This window comes from Adiantum capillus-veneris, chromosome 18, assembly GCF_014529385.1.
Source record: "Adiantum capillus-veneris isolate H3 chromosome 18, ASM1452938v2, whole genome shotgun sequence".
NCBI lineage: Eukaryota > Viridiplantae > Streptophyta > Polypodiopsida > Polypodiales > Pteridaceae > Adiantum > Adiantum capillus-veneris.
The window spans coordinates 10,725,225-10,738,801 of record NC_140948.1 but is presented as its reverse complement, the minus strand read 5'-3'; the positions used below and the strand labels follow the sequence as shown (position 1 = coordinate 10,738,801).

General features: G+C 42.9%; 1 long non-coding RNA gene across 1 annotated transcript; it reads left to right on the top strand.

Annotated features, from left to right (window-relative positions):
- The first annotated feature begins 6,869 nt into the window (after nt 1-6,869).
- On the top strand, nt 6,870-8,327 carry LOC147435222 (uncharacterized). The gene is made up of 2 exons (XR_015185031.1): nt 6,870-7,607; nt 7,680-8,327. It is a non-coding gene; the product is annotated as an uncharacterized LOC147435222 (long non-coding RNA).
- Nucleotides 8,328-13,577: the final 5,250 nt, after the last annotated feature.

Sequence of the window (13,577 nt, the reverse complement as noted above, 5' to 3'; positions counted from 1 at the left end):
AGTTAAGCTGTAGTACACCCAACCCAAATGGCTCTAGTTGCATTATTTGTTTTCCGTCGGGTGGTTTGCATACTAGTGTCGCTATTTTGACCATGCTGCACAATGGACTGGTTAATATGCCACATTCTTAGGGTTGTTTGTCTTATATAAAGAAATAAGGCCGCGTTTTTAGGCCCTTGGGGATGGTTTTTGAAATATCTGCAGGCTGGTGTTTTGTTTAGAACATGCTAAAAGTGCATTTTTTCTCACATATAATGCAAGTCTTGTTTGGTACAGTAGGAAGGGGCTACCGAGTTAGATTTTTTAGAATGAGACCACAAACACTTGATCAGTATTGATAATTTATTGGACTAATTTCACTGCGATTTGAAAATTCATACAGTATCTTAGGACTGATGTAAAGGTACAAAATAATTTGGGCCTGAAATTGGGAATAAAACACTTGGATTGGAAGGGGTGGTGGCCTTCAGATCAGAATGATATGTATGTTAATATGCTATGTAAGGCTTAAAAAAATCAAGCTTTATATAATAACCTTATCTATAAAAACTAAAATAATTTGCTTCCATCTTAAAGGAGTGATGACCTTTTTGATGACAAGTAGTAAAATGACTTAAAAAGAACAAAAACACACCTTTTTACTTGGCAAAACTAAAATTCATGATTACTTTGGACGATGGTTTAGGTTAAAAACTGTGTAAGTTGGACAAGGATAGAATTGATACAGTCCATTGACACCTATAAAACGCATTCAAGCCTAGCATATCTGTTGTCTTGTTTGAATGGATTCATGTGAGGACTCTATCCTTTCTTGGAATCTCTTTGGATTTACTGTAGTCCATCCTTCATATATCAAACTAGTCCCACTTTTTGAACGGGACAGTACAAATGTTCCTTTTTACTCTGTTACTAGAATGAGACCTCAATCTTATTGCAATGTACAAAGATAATTCTAAGGATGAGTTGTTTTTGTGCTTCCCCTAGTCACTTGTCTAAAACCAGCTGTCTTTTGAACTTTATGGTTCTTTTGTGCTTATGTATTTAAGTAAAACATCTACACACATGTCCTACTCACAAGGCTTTCCCAGGTTTTGTTTGGGAAAGCTAGAACACAAGCTTTAGAGACTAATTGGGATTATAGAGCTAAGTTGGACCCACTATCAATAAATCCTGTTTTGAGGTTGGTTGGTGCTTGGTGGTCCCTCTTAGACTATAATTTTGGATTCATGCTCTTCGCTATCATAGTTCTTGGACTTGGCCGGTTTAAAGGTTGCATGGATATCCAAAATTACTAACCTTGATGTATATACATTCTTTTAGGAACACTTACATTACAAATTGACAGCTTGTATGAGAGTTATCCAAGACTCAGAGAAGAATGGAAAATTTTTAGAGCAAATCAGATTGTAAATAAAGGACCACCCTCCAAAAAAACCCCCTACCCTTAGAACTAGACCTTTTCTTGCCAGAAAGGCCTAAAACTTTGTTGCTCCCTATCCTAAGTAATGTCTTTCTAATCTTACATGTTGTTTGTTATAGGCCCTTGCCCTTTCTCAAGGCCTATAACTATCCTCTGAACCCCTTTCAGTAGTAGCTTCCCTTGTCTTAAGATGTATTAATAGTTTGGAAGCATCAAAATTGATCTATTAATCAACCTTGGCTTTAGATTAAAAATCCTCTATTTTACATATGCTGTCTTTTAATGATTGGGTCAAAATCTTGGCCTTTTTAGAGAAAGTTGACAAAGATGGGATAGCCTTGATCTCACAATATATTGCTTAATTGCCTATACTTTTATAGCAGAGTGACTCCCATCCGCCATCTCCTTGACTTGTAGCCTTCTATACTTTGCAGGTACTTTTTGGGCCTTGTGGAAGGAAGCAGCTCCCGAAGACGTCCTCGGCATCAAAACTTATCTACATACATTGTCTATTCCAAAACAAACTTTTGGATTGGTTTTCCCCAAAGGCAATATTTTGTGAGTACTTTGACTTACTTTTTGGTAACCATAAACTAGTAGACAATGTTGTAGTCGGTTGGAGTTATCAACAACAACCAATTAAAAATCTTGTCTACAACAATGATTTTCTTAGACATGGTGATATCCTTGATCGTGCTTGTACTAATTACAACACTTTTGTAAGGACTTTGGTGAGCTAGGCAAACATGTTTGTACTTGTGACCTAAGTGTGATTAATGACTGCACCATACAGAGTCTTTTGGCAAAAGGATTGAACCACCTCCCTATTTCTAAAAACCCACACTTGGCAATTTTAGCTTTACTTAGCTGCCTATCTAACCTAGTCAATGCTCTCCAAATGGAGAAGAAAGTCCTACTAGACTTAAGCAATTTAGTTTATCATTGTTTCTTTCAAAAGTTCTCTCTCGTACCACAAAATTGTCTATCTACAAAGGGCTCTTGGATTACCCCAGAATTAGGATTGAAATTTCAAAAACTCCCACTAAATTGGTTTATTGTTGGTCTAGATAAAAATGCCAACACCCCCACTCTTATTTGCAAAAACCTTGCATGGAAAGCAGCTCACTCTCACCTATCTAGTGAATAATTTACTCCACTTAACCTCTCTCCTTATGAGGTTACTAATAAAATTACTAATCACCTTATTAGTTTGGGTTGAGACAGTTTGTGCTATCAAACAAAAACTTGGCTCAAATTTTCTTAAAGTGCATATTAACCCCCTTTGGCTGGTTAAAGACTTCATCGATGTCACTCTCAACTTCCCCGGTCAGATTTTTTACCTTGGATCTGTAGATAGCATTTGATGTTACGAGAACATACCCCTTAATGTGGTGAAGATGGATTGAAGAATGTTCTAAGGAAATGATTAGGATAGCATTTAAAAATGCTAGTTTGAAAGGTTTTACCTATATCTCTCTAGTAAATAAACCTAGGTGGATTAAAAAAGTCACCTCTTCTCATAACTTCCATTTTGATGAAAAAAACTCATTAGGAAAGGAATGGGGTCTAAGGGGGCCTCTTTATTTGCCATAGGATGAAAAAGGAGATTATGGAAGGGGCAAATGGGTGGATGCCATATAGACTGAAATGGTGGGTATGGATGGGCCTAAAAGTAAGTGGTCAAACTTGTACTTTTTTATAAAATATAAAGAGAAAATCTCTTTTAAATTCAAAAAACTAAACTTTTCTCTAATTAGTTGAGTAAAAATCAATCCTTTCTCTCTCTAGTGTGCTGCCAATTTCTCCCCCCCTCTCTCTTAAAAGGGGTTCCCTTCAAAAATGTGCTGATCATTCCCTCCCTCTCTCTCTCTACTGTACCATCTCTCACTTATCTTCACTTCACCTTGCAAGTTTCTTCTCTTTCCTTCCTTTCAATTTTCCCTCCCAAAAGCTAGCTCCGTAGCAAAAGTTTGAACCTCCTTTCCCTCCTTAAGCTTAGTGCATTCTTGAGGGTTGCATTCTTCTCAAGCTGATGTTCTCCATTCCTCCATGGGCCTCACTAAACACCTCTAGCTAAAGCTAAAGATCTGCAACATATCCTTCTGCTAGATCATCCCTCTTTCTTTCCTCAACAAGTTTCTTGCTCCTTTGCTTCCTTCTCAGCCGCCTCTTTCTTTTCCATCTCCCTCATTCTTTTCCTCCTCTTGGCCTCTCTTTCTTTAGAAACCGGGTTGCCAGGTATTACCTTGATTACTCTTTGTTTGACTTTGGGGTGGAAACTTTTGCGGCATAGTTTCTGTGGTGGCCTAAGCACTAGTTGCTCTGACAATAGGCGAGGGCACCGGATTTTCAAGCGAACCTTGGTATTCTTCTTCTTCTGTTGCTCTGGTTTCTTGCGTGAAACACACTTTGATAAAACCCAATCCAACACTTTCACTACACACATGACCTCTCTCTTGCTCTCTCTTTACGCACACTAGCTATTGAGAGGCACCAATCCACGCTCAACCGGCACCGCGCACACTTAAGAGACAAGTAGAGAAGAAAGGGGGAAGTGGGAAACGGTACCAAAAAATTATGACAATGATGGATTTATCTTGCTAAAACTTTTGGACAATTCTCTTTGTGCCAAAACAATGGCTTCTCCTTCACAAGTAGAGAAATCACCTGCCTCTTACCCAAACAACCTCCCCGCCAAAAATTCCCCCCATAATGCACAAAAATCTTTTTTTATAGAAGGGTTTCTCCCACTTTTGGTGGTAAGCTTCTTCCAGCCTCCAACCTATCTGACTCTCCTTTAGAAACATTGCATGGGGTTTTTTCTTTGAGGACGGTGGCCTCTGCCGATGATTCTCCTCTCTCTCTCTCTCTCTCTCACTCTCTCTCTCTCTCTCTCTCTCTCACACACACACACACACACACACACACACACACACACACACACACACACACACACACACACACACACACACACACACACACACACACACATGGGACCTCACCCCTACCCCTTGAGCACTAGTGAGGTCATTAGCAGGGGGGGGGGGGGGTCCTTACTCAACAAAAGGGGAGGGCCTTATGGACGTCCACATAATTGTGTCAATAGCATCTGTCTCGAAAAAAATTTCACATCTTTGAAAAGAGATGGATTTTGACATTGCAAATCCCCACTTTAATACGATGATCGACAACATTTACATGCGAGCCTATGGTCTACATAACCACTTACATTTGAGCTTATGGTCTCTCTCTCTCTCTCTCTCTCTCTCTCTCTCTCTCTCTCTCTCAATGTTTAAAGAGAGCTTGCCTACAACTCATGTTATATATTTGACATGCATACAATAGTACTTCCTTCAAGAATTGCTAAGGTAAGCATTGTGACTATTTATATTATTCACTTTGGTAGTCGATTTATCTTGAGATAATTTTTCATGAAACAATAGCATGCTCATTCCCACAACAAGAAAGTAAAAGCAAGATTTGAAGGCATACGGCATCTCTCACTCTCTCTCTCTCTCTCTCTCTCTCTCTCTCTCTCTCTCTCTCTGACCATATCCAGCCAATAGATTTGCAATGATAACCATCATGAGAGCCATCGACACACCTTGTAAGCACCACACTGACTTGAACTGTGGAAAGTTGCTCCAAGAAGCTGAACCCCATTAAAGATTTGTGCAATAAGAGGTATCAAAGAGAATTGGCAGCTAAATATGAGATATCGTGCATGCTAGGAAATCTTCATCTAATCACCATAACTTTTCTAGTTCTCTCTCTCTCTCTCTGTGTCTCTGTGTGTGTGTGTGTCTCTCTCTCTCTGTGTGTGTGTCTATGTGTGTGTGTGTGTCTCTCTCTCTCTCTCTCTCTCTCTCTCTCTCTCTCTCTCGCACGCACACGTGCACACACACATTTCATTAGCTAATTATTTTGCAACATCATAGCTACAAGTGATAATACACAAGAAATGTGTAGGGTAGCGCCAATCTCGCACCAGTAGAGGAAGCTCACTCATCAACGTAGCACTACACTTTGAATCTTTGTCTCCTCATCAAGAACATACGGACTGATGGGCTACCTAAGTATGTCAAGGAGGAGATGAAATTGCTTTGTCTGACAAGCCAAGACTTCTCGCCTAGCTACCATGACCACCATGTGGACTTAGGCTACTACTATAAATGTTGATGACATGATGGGGTCACTTGTCTTGCAGTTCTTGGTGTCCATTATTCATCGTGTCTTGAGAGGAAACACTTGTTTAGGAGCATCATCATTGATGTTCCAAGAATAGTTTGCCAGTCTATGCTAGGAAAGACACAGTATATGGAGGATCTAATGCACCTGATGTGATGGTTGGAGCTTGCATCATTGTTGGAAGCGGGGTTAGCAAAAGCAAGACCCACTGCTTTATCTTTGAGTAGCGTGTTGGCTATGGATCCTGGGGGTCTAGGTTTCCCATTAACAACAATTGTAGCAGTTGGTGGTGCTAGCTTTTGTTGGGCAAGAAATAGGTATGGTCGATTTTGGTAGGGACCAAGCCCTGTGTTGAAGCTCCCAAGAACAAAGGCCAAAAAGAGGCATTTGAGAGCTTCCTAATTGTCCGTGCATGCATGGATGATGGGGAGGCTCCCAGCCCCCATTTTGTGAGATATGGAAGAAAGGATATTAAGCAGCTTTGAGAAAATTTTCACAAATTTGCGATGGGGGGGGCAGAAGCCAGGTCTCCGTTTTGTGTGACGTTGTTTTTGATACATTTCTCCTGATTTGAGCATTTGTGCACAAAATAAAATCACAAAAAAAGGAGGAGTAAGAGTACCAAGAGATCCATTAGGGAAAAAGGGACTAGGAGCTCCCTCATCATCGACGTGTAGGCGAATAATCAGAGTGCTCCCACCGCCTCTATTTTTTTGCAGAATTCTCTTTTACAGTCACTATCCTAACAGCTACTCTTTGCAAACAATCTGCTGATTTGTTGTCTTAAGAGGTCCATTAAGGCCAAAAAGGGAATAGGAGTTCTACACATGGACAACAAGGGGGTTTCTACCCACTTTTCTTTCGCATAAACCTCCTCTCTGTGTGTGTGTGTGTGTGTGTGTGTGTGTGTGTATATTCTATTTTAAGAGCTTGATTCGGGCCATTGTGCCAAAGTAATTTTACTCCATTGGAAAAAAAGGAAGTCAGAGCTCCCTCATCATCTGCGTGAACATGGACGATGGGAGAGCTTTAAATCCCCCATTTTTTTGGGGAAAATGTGGCTAGTGATGAGCCAAAAAAAGAGGGAGCCCATGGTCCACTTGCATGGAAGTGATAAGAGAGCTCTCCTGCCCTCATCTTTTTCTCAATAGATCTTCTTAAAGCAATTACCTACTTGATCATTCCTTTAAGTTAGACTTAAAAAAAGGGAAGCAAATGTCCCTTATCATCCACGCCCCCGCGTATGATGGGAGAGCTCAACTCCCCCTTTTTTTTGGCAAAATGCCTGCGACCCACCTCTTATCTCTAAATCTTTTGAAGGGGAGCTTCGTTCCTGCCGTGCGGACGATGAGGAAGCTCCATGGACACTCTCCTTTGGCGGAGCCATGCATTGCAAGGCTGGCGCCCTTCCACACACACATGACAGCCACTCATGATTGTTGACCACCTCATTGCGGCCTTCCTTGGGAAAATTGCTATTGAGGATCATGCCATGGTTGAATCCATGAAAGCCCCTCTTGCAGACATTGATCTTCTAACATGAAACTTAGTGTTTATAGCCACCACTCAAAGAGCCTCATGGCAGATCCGCTACTTCACAAGAGGTACCCTACTTCACGAGGACTGTATCAAGCTCTTGTAGTAGCTGCTATGTGCTTGTCAGAAGAAGGCAAGAGTCATCCCCACCTTATTGCAGATGTAGGGACAACAATAATGTATCTAATATCCCAAATGTATGCGGGTGCTAGTCATCCTATTTTTGGATCACATTCTCCAGTTTCTTGAACTTTTGCAATCGAACGCATTCCTGTCACACAATGCACATCTTATGTGCAGAAATTGATTCTGCAAGAGAGCTGGTAAAGAAAGCAATTGGCTAAATTTTCTATACGTAGAGCTTGGGTTGAGCTGGGAGGTTGGACGTGTTCTCTTTGTTGCTGGACACAATCTAGCAGCGATCTTGAATAGGAAGCTAATGACCGTCGGCCCTGTGTGACAGGTGAGAGTGCTGATACTCCTTCTCATTGGTTCCAACTCAGCAATTCATATATCCACGTGCCTGCATGTACAGGGGTCTTACAGGGCAAGGAAAACCGTCAACTTTGTTTCCCCATAGGAAAGCGAGGCTAGAGATTCAATATGAGTTTGAATAGACATCGGTTTGTTATGGAATTGCAATTCACTTGCATGGGTGCCCACCTATAGCAACATTGTTAACAAACAGAAGGACTAGTTATATGTGGTGGAGGGATGAGGCGTGAAAACAATGACCACATGTCAAAAGAACTTGCAAGGTGACTAAGATATTGTCGAGAATTGGTCTCCCTTTGTGTGGAGTTGCCAAGAAAAAGTTAACACCTATGGTCTGGTGTGATCAATTGTCCCCAACTTGTTGTTGGTGCAGCCATGCCTACATCCTCTTGAAGATGCTGTACTACTACCATCCATTTAAGGCATTCCAATCCTCACATCAATGATCCATTTAAGCCAACTTGCCCTTTTGCTGGGGTCCACAACCACTTTGAACCAGTCCTTGAAACCCCCATAGTTGCTGCTCATTGTATGCCCTTCTTGATGGAGTCTCCACATCCAATTGTGTAGCCTCTTACCCTACACTGCCTGCCCCTTGGTATCAACCTTTCTCCACTAGTGCATAATCTTGTCCACTAGTACCTTCTTGTGTGAAGATTCTACAACCAAAAATAATGTTGTCATCATCTCTCTCTCTCTCTCTCTCTCTCTCTCTCTCTCTCTCCCCCCCCACCCGGGCCGCCGCTTTAAACGAGTTTCCTACCTTGGATGGCACTTCATGTAGGAATGCATTGATTCAAGGTTAATGCTCGAAATGTTTTTAATAACCCAACATCCCGACCATTTTTTCTAGATGCAACAAGAGGGAAACTCGCCAATGAGTTCTTTGTGTTGAATATAGGTTGTGCCCAAAGTGGATGTGACAATAAGTCTCTTGACTATCTTATATGGATGCAACTAGAGGCAACCCTGAGATGTCTCTGGAATCTGTTGATTATTGGGTATGCACAACATGGCCATGACAAGGCGGCTCTAGACTTTTTTCACAACAAAGCACTTTGAAAATTGACCTTCATATTAACCCCCACATGGCATCATGATAGTTCAAGGGTCTAGAAATTCTCTGAGAAGTGATCCTATCCCCCCTCTAAGGCCTTATGTAGGTCAAAAAATGCAAACCCTACATAAGAAATTTAAGGTTTTTCTTCTGACCCCTCGCCCATAACCACTTACATCCTCCACGAAGGAAATCTTGTCCACCTGACCTAATCAAATTCTACCTTTTATTTATGGTCTAGATAAATGCCAAGGCAACAAATTCCAAAGGAAGAGATGCTCCACCTTGCTGTGTGAATTCTAGGATGGCAGAAGAGTGTACAATATGTGTGTTCATCCAAAAAATAATAATTTTGGGGCTCACATTTTGCCACCCTATTGTGAAACGAACATAAGAGGAAGCATCACTTCATAGGTGGGGGAGAGAGAGACTATGGTGAGATCAGTTTGTAGGAAGAAAGATCCCTCTTGGACCATGTGGAAGGATTCAAAGGAAGTACACAAAAGTGTTAAGGTGGGGTATGCCACTATCTCAATGTGGATATTTGGCAGAACGTTAAAGAAAAACATATACAAAAGGGTAGAAACAACTAGGTTGTGCATTCATTCTTGGATATAGGTAGTTCAAAATTTGCCTCAGTGTCAGCCAAGGGCCAAACCAAGGGGTCACGGACTCGGCCAAGGGCCGGCTGCCAGTGGGAAGGGGTCCGAAAGGGGCTAGGAGCCTATTAAAGGGAGGTTGGGCGGATGGACCAGGACATGGCAGTCCCTTGGTGTTTACACTGGTATCAGAGCTAAACATAGAACTGAGGCACGTTTTTGCTTTTGGGGCTGCATGTTGCATGCACAACCAACAGAGGGAGGAAGAGAGGAGGTCGAAGCCGTTTCGTGTGCAGCAACCCCTAGTCGGGGACGAAGGTGTCTGACGACGTGCATCAAACCGGTTATGGTTGGGCTCAGTGGGAGCGCAAGCTGAAGGGCTGCAAGTTTCGTCTCTGGCCCGGCCTCAACAGACCTCGACATCACGAGGTAGAGCTTCAAGAAGAATGGCGCAGGCGGCCGTCGTCTGCAGCAGAGATTCTTCCGGTTTTTGTTTTACAAAACCCCTTAAGGGTAGGCCGTTCACACCCGGAAAACCCTAGTGGGTTTTGAACAAGGGCCATACCTTGCCAATTCCGTTGCTCTAAGGGACTTGTCTCCGCATCGGTGGGCACACACAACACACAACGGCTGTGGTACTGCATATTTTACAGCTCGCATTTGCTGCAACTCGGCTTCTCAAATTTCGACACGCCAAAGCTTGGTTGCACATTTCCCGGTTTTGGTTTCTTGCATACGATGCACGCCAACTCGGTGGTGAAGGTACCTTGCTTCGTGTTCTCGAGCTTATCATCGGCTGCACCAGTTGTTGGAAAATTTTCAGTTCCTCTGGCGTAGTGCATACGATGCAACCTCGCTCGTTGCAACTCCAACTTGATCGAGGCTTTCAAAAGCATCATCGGCTGCAGACTTGATCATTATTTTCAAGCTACTCTTCGTTTTGGATTGCCGTTCGCTTTCAAATTCAGCGTTTTTTCCCATCCAAGGCGTAATTATACGGTTAATTATAGCAACCTGCTACGAGCTCGTTGGAATTCAGGTATTCTTCTTTCTTTTCTTGCACAGTACGTCCACAACATGGATTCGGACATAGATATGCATCATGCATTTGATTTCGAGCAGTCCGCACCCGTTTCGTCTGTCGATGCCACGCGGACGGTTCCTCTCACGGAGAGTAATCGTGCCCCAACGGCAACAGACGATGCGTATGAGTTGCTGGACATGCAAGATTTCCGTGCATTGCAAACACGCATGACTGTGCTTGAAACGAATTTTGCACAATTAAATCAGAATGTCACAGCATTATCCGATTTGATTAAGTTGCATATGCGACAGCAGGCCACGGGCCCTGCTAGTCAGCCAATTCAGGAGCACGGCTCCACACCAGGCCAAGGGCCAACTGCTGGGCAAGGCCCTCCTCCGGGACCGCTGCACTCTCTGACCCAAAAAGAGGTGGACGATTTGTTGAAAAATACAAAGCCACCAATTTTTCGAGGAGAAGAGCGTGAGTGAAACAAGGACACCGTGAATATTTTTCTCAGTAAGTGGGATGGTATTCATGACCTTAGACGTACCCCGGATGCGGCCAAGGCGCTGGTGACAAGTCTGACTTTGGATGGCAAGGCCTACAAATGGTGGATGTCTCTCAAGGAGAAGGGCATGCTACCACAGACTTGAGCAGCTTTTGAGATTGTCTTCAGGAAGGAATTTCTACCTACCAATGAGAAGGATAGAAATTGGACCACCTGGGACAAATGTTCTATGCGCCAGCATAAAACATTATTAGAATATGTTTCCCATTATCGGGATGTGATCCTCAAGCTGGAAGGGATGGATACCTTTCAGCAGGTGCGTGGGTTCATCCGTGGGTTAACTCCCGAGCTTAAGAAGCACGTTAAAACCCAGGATCCACAAACACTTGAGGACGCAATAGTGCAAGCTCACATCCATGATGACGCCGATGATCGGGCATTGCATAGTTCGCATGTGCATGGCACTACACCTGTTTCAACACGTCCACAGCATGTGCATCATAAAAGAAAAAATGTCTCTACTGCATCAGAGACCTCCAAAAAGCCCAAGGGGTCTAGAGGCCCTCTCTCAACGGAAGAGTTTGAGAAAGCCAAAAGAGAAAAGTTGTGCTTTAAATGTTTGGGAACTGGACATAGCAAAAAGGATTGTCCCAAGGGAAAATCTGCTGCTCAAGACAAGGGAAAGGAAAAAGCAGTGCACATGGTGCAGCTTTTACCTCTTGAGTCCTCTTCCCAGTATGCTAATGTGGAAGTAACACACACCGAGGCGGTGCATGAGTGCTGTATCACGGCCTCCATGTGGCAGTAGACTTTCGGACCACATGAGTTGGGGCGTATGCATGGCTCTATCCAAGGGCACAGGGTGCGGATCTTGGTAGATGATGGTGCGTCGCACAATTTCATCAATTATAAATTGGTGAAACGACTCAAATTGCCCCAAACCCCGAGTTCCCATCGCTACAAGGTAGCAATGATTAACGGCCATGATGCTGAGATATGGGAAACTCAGGTTAAAGATGTACCTCTGGAAATTCAAGGATACCGTACCTCTTTGGATTTCCAAGTCATGAATATGGAGAGGGCGGATGTGGTTCTTAGTCGTGAATGGTTGCATAGTTTAGGATCATCCCTTAGACGTAGCTATGAGCATAATAGTCTAATGTTCGAATCCAATGGTGTGCACGTGCTGCTGTTGAGGGAGAAGGATGTACCTTCCTCACCACTTATTTGTACAGCTGAGCTTATGAAGCTCGCTTCTGATGATGCAATAGAAGAACTCTTTTTTTGTTACTCACTGTGCCATTTTATTTCCAATGTGGATGATGTTCTTAATGATGATAAAGTTTTGAATAAAACTTCCTCAACGCCGCATTCTTCTCTCTCTCCTCTTCCAGCTATGTCTACTAATTCAAAACAAGCAAATGTTGCTAATGAATTAAAGGAACTTTTAAGGGAATTCAAGGATGTTTTCCCAGATGATTTGCCACGAGGGCTACCGCCGACATGTTCTGTGCAACATGGCATAGACGTAGTTGCAGGTAGTAAGCCAGTGAGTAAACCGCCTTATCGAATGAGTCATTCGGAGGCTGCTGAGGTGGAACGTCAGCTTGCTGACTATCTCAGTCGAGGGTTTATTCAACCAAGTTCTTCACCATGGGCCTCTCCCATTCTCTTGGTGAAGAAAAAGGACGGTAGTATGTGCATGTGCGTAGATTACCGTGGATTAAATGCGGTTACTGTTAAGAACAAATACCCATTGCCACGAGTGGATGAGCTGTTTGATAAACTCACCCACACTCGTATATTTTCAAAGATTGATTTAAGATCTGGGTATCATCAAGTACGCATCAGGCTTGCGGATATACCCAAAACAGCGTTCCGAACAAGGTTTGGACATTATGAGTTTTTGGTAATGCCCTTTGGGTTAACCAATGCTCCAGCTACGTTCATGACACTCATGGATAGTGTCTTGAGACCATACTTGGAAAAGTTTGTTATCGTTTTCCTCGATGACATTCTTGTATATAGTGCATCTGAGGAAGAGCACTTAGTACATTTGAAACAAGTGTTTTATTTGTTACGCCAAAATTAGTTATATGCCAAGGAATCCAAATGTGATTTCCTCAAGGAGGAAATTCACTACTTGGGGCATGTTATTTCGGCTGCAGGGTTATACATGGATCAATCCAAGGTGGATGCCATTCGGAGGTGGCCCTCTCCCAACAATTTGGAAGAGCTCCAGATTTTTTTAGGCTTCACAGGTTTTTATCGTTGATTCGTTAAAAACTATGCCCATATTGCTGTTCCCATGACAGATCAGCTGAAAGCCAAGGGCAAGACTTTTCAGTGGGGATTAGAACAATAGCAAAGTTTTGACAAACTTAAGGACACATTAGCCACAGCTCTTGTTTTGGCTATTGTGGATCCCTTAAAGCCATTCGTTTTGGAAACGGATGCTAGTAATCGTGCGATTGGAGCAGTCCTTCTGCAGGAGGGAAGGCCGATTGCATTTGAAAGCAAGAAGCTGGATTCAGCACAATAGAATTACTCTGCTTACGAACGAGAGCTCTATGCAATCGTGTCTGCTTTAAAGACATGGCGACATTATTTGTATGGTGCACAGTTCGAGATTGTGTTTGACCATGAAAGTATGAAGTGGTTCACCCAACAAAGTGATTTGAAGGGTCGCAAGGCCAGGTGGGTTGAGATTCTTCAGGAGTATGATGCCAAGCTACGATATCACAAAGGGC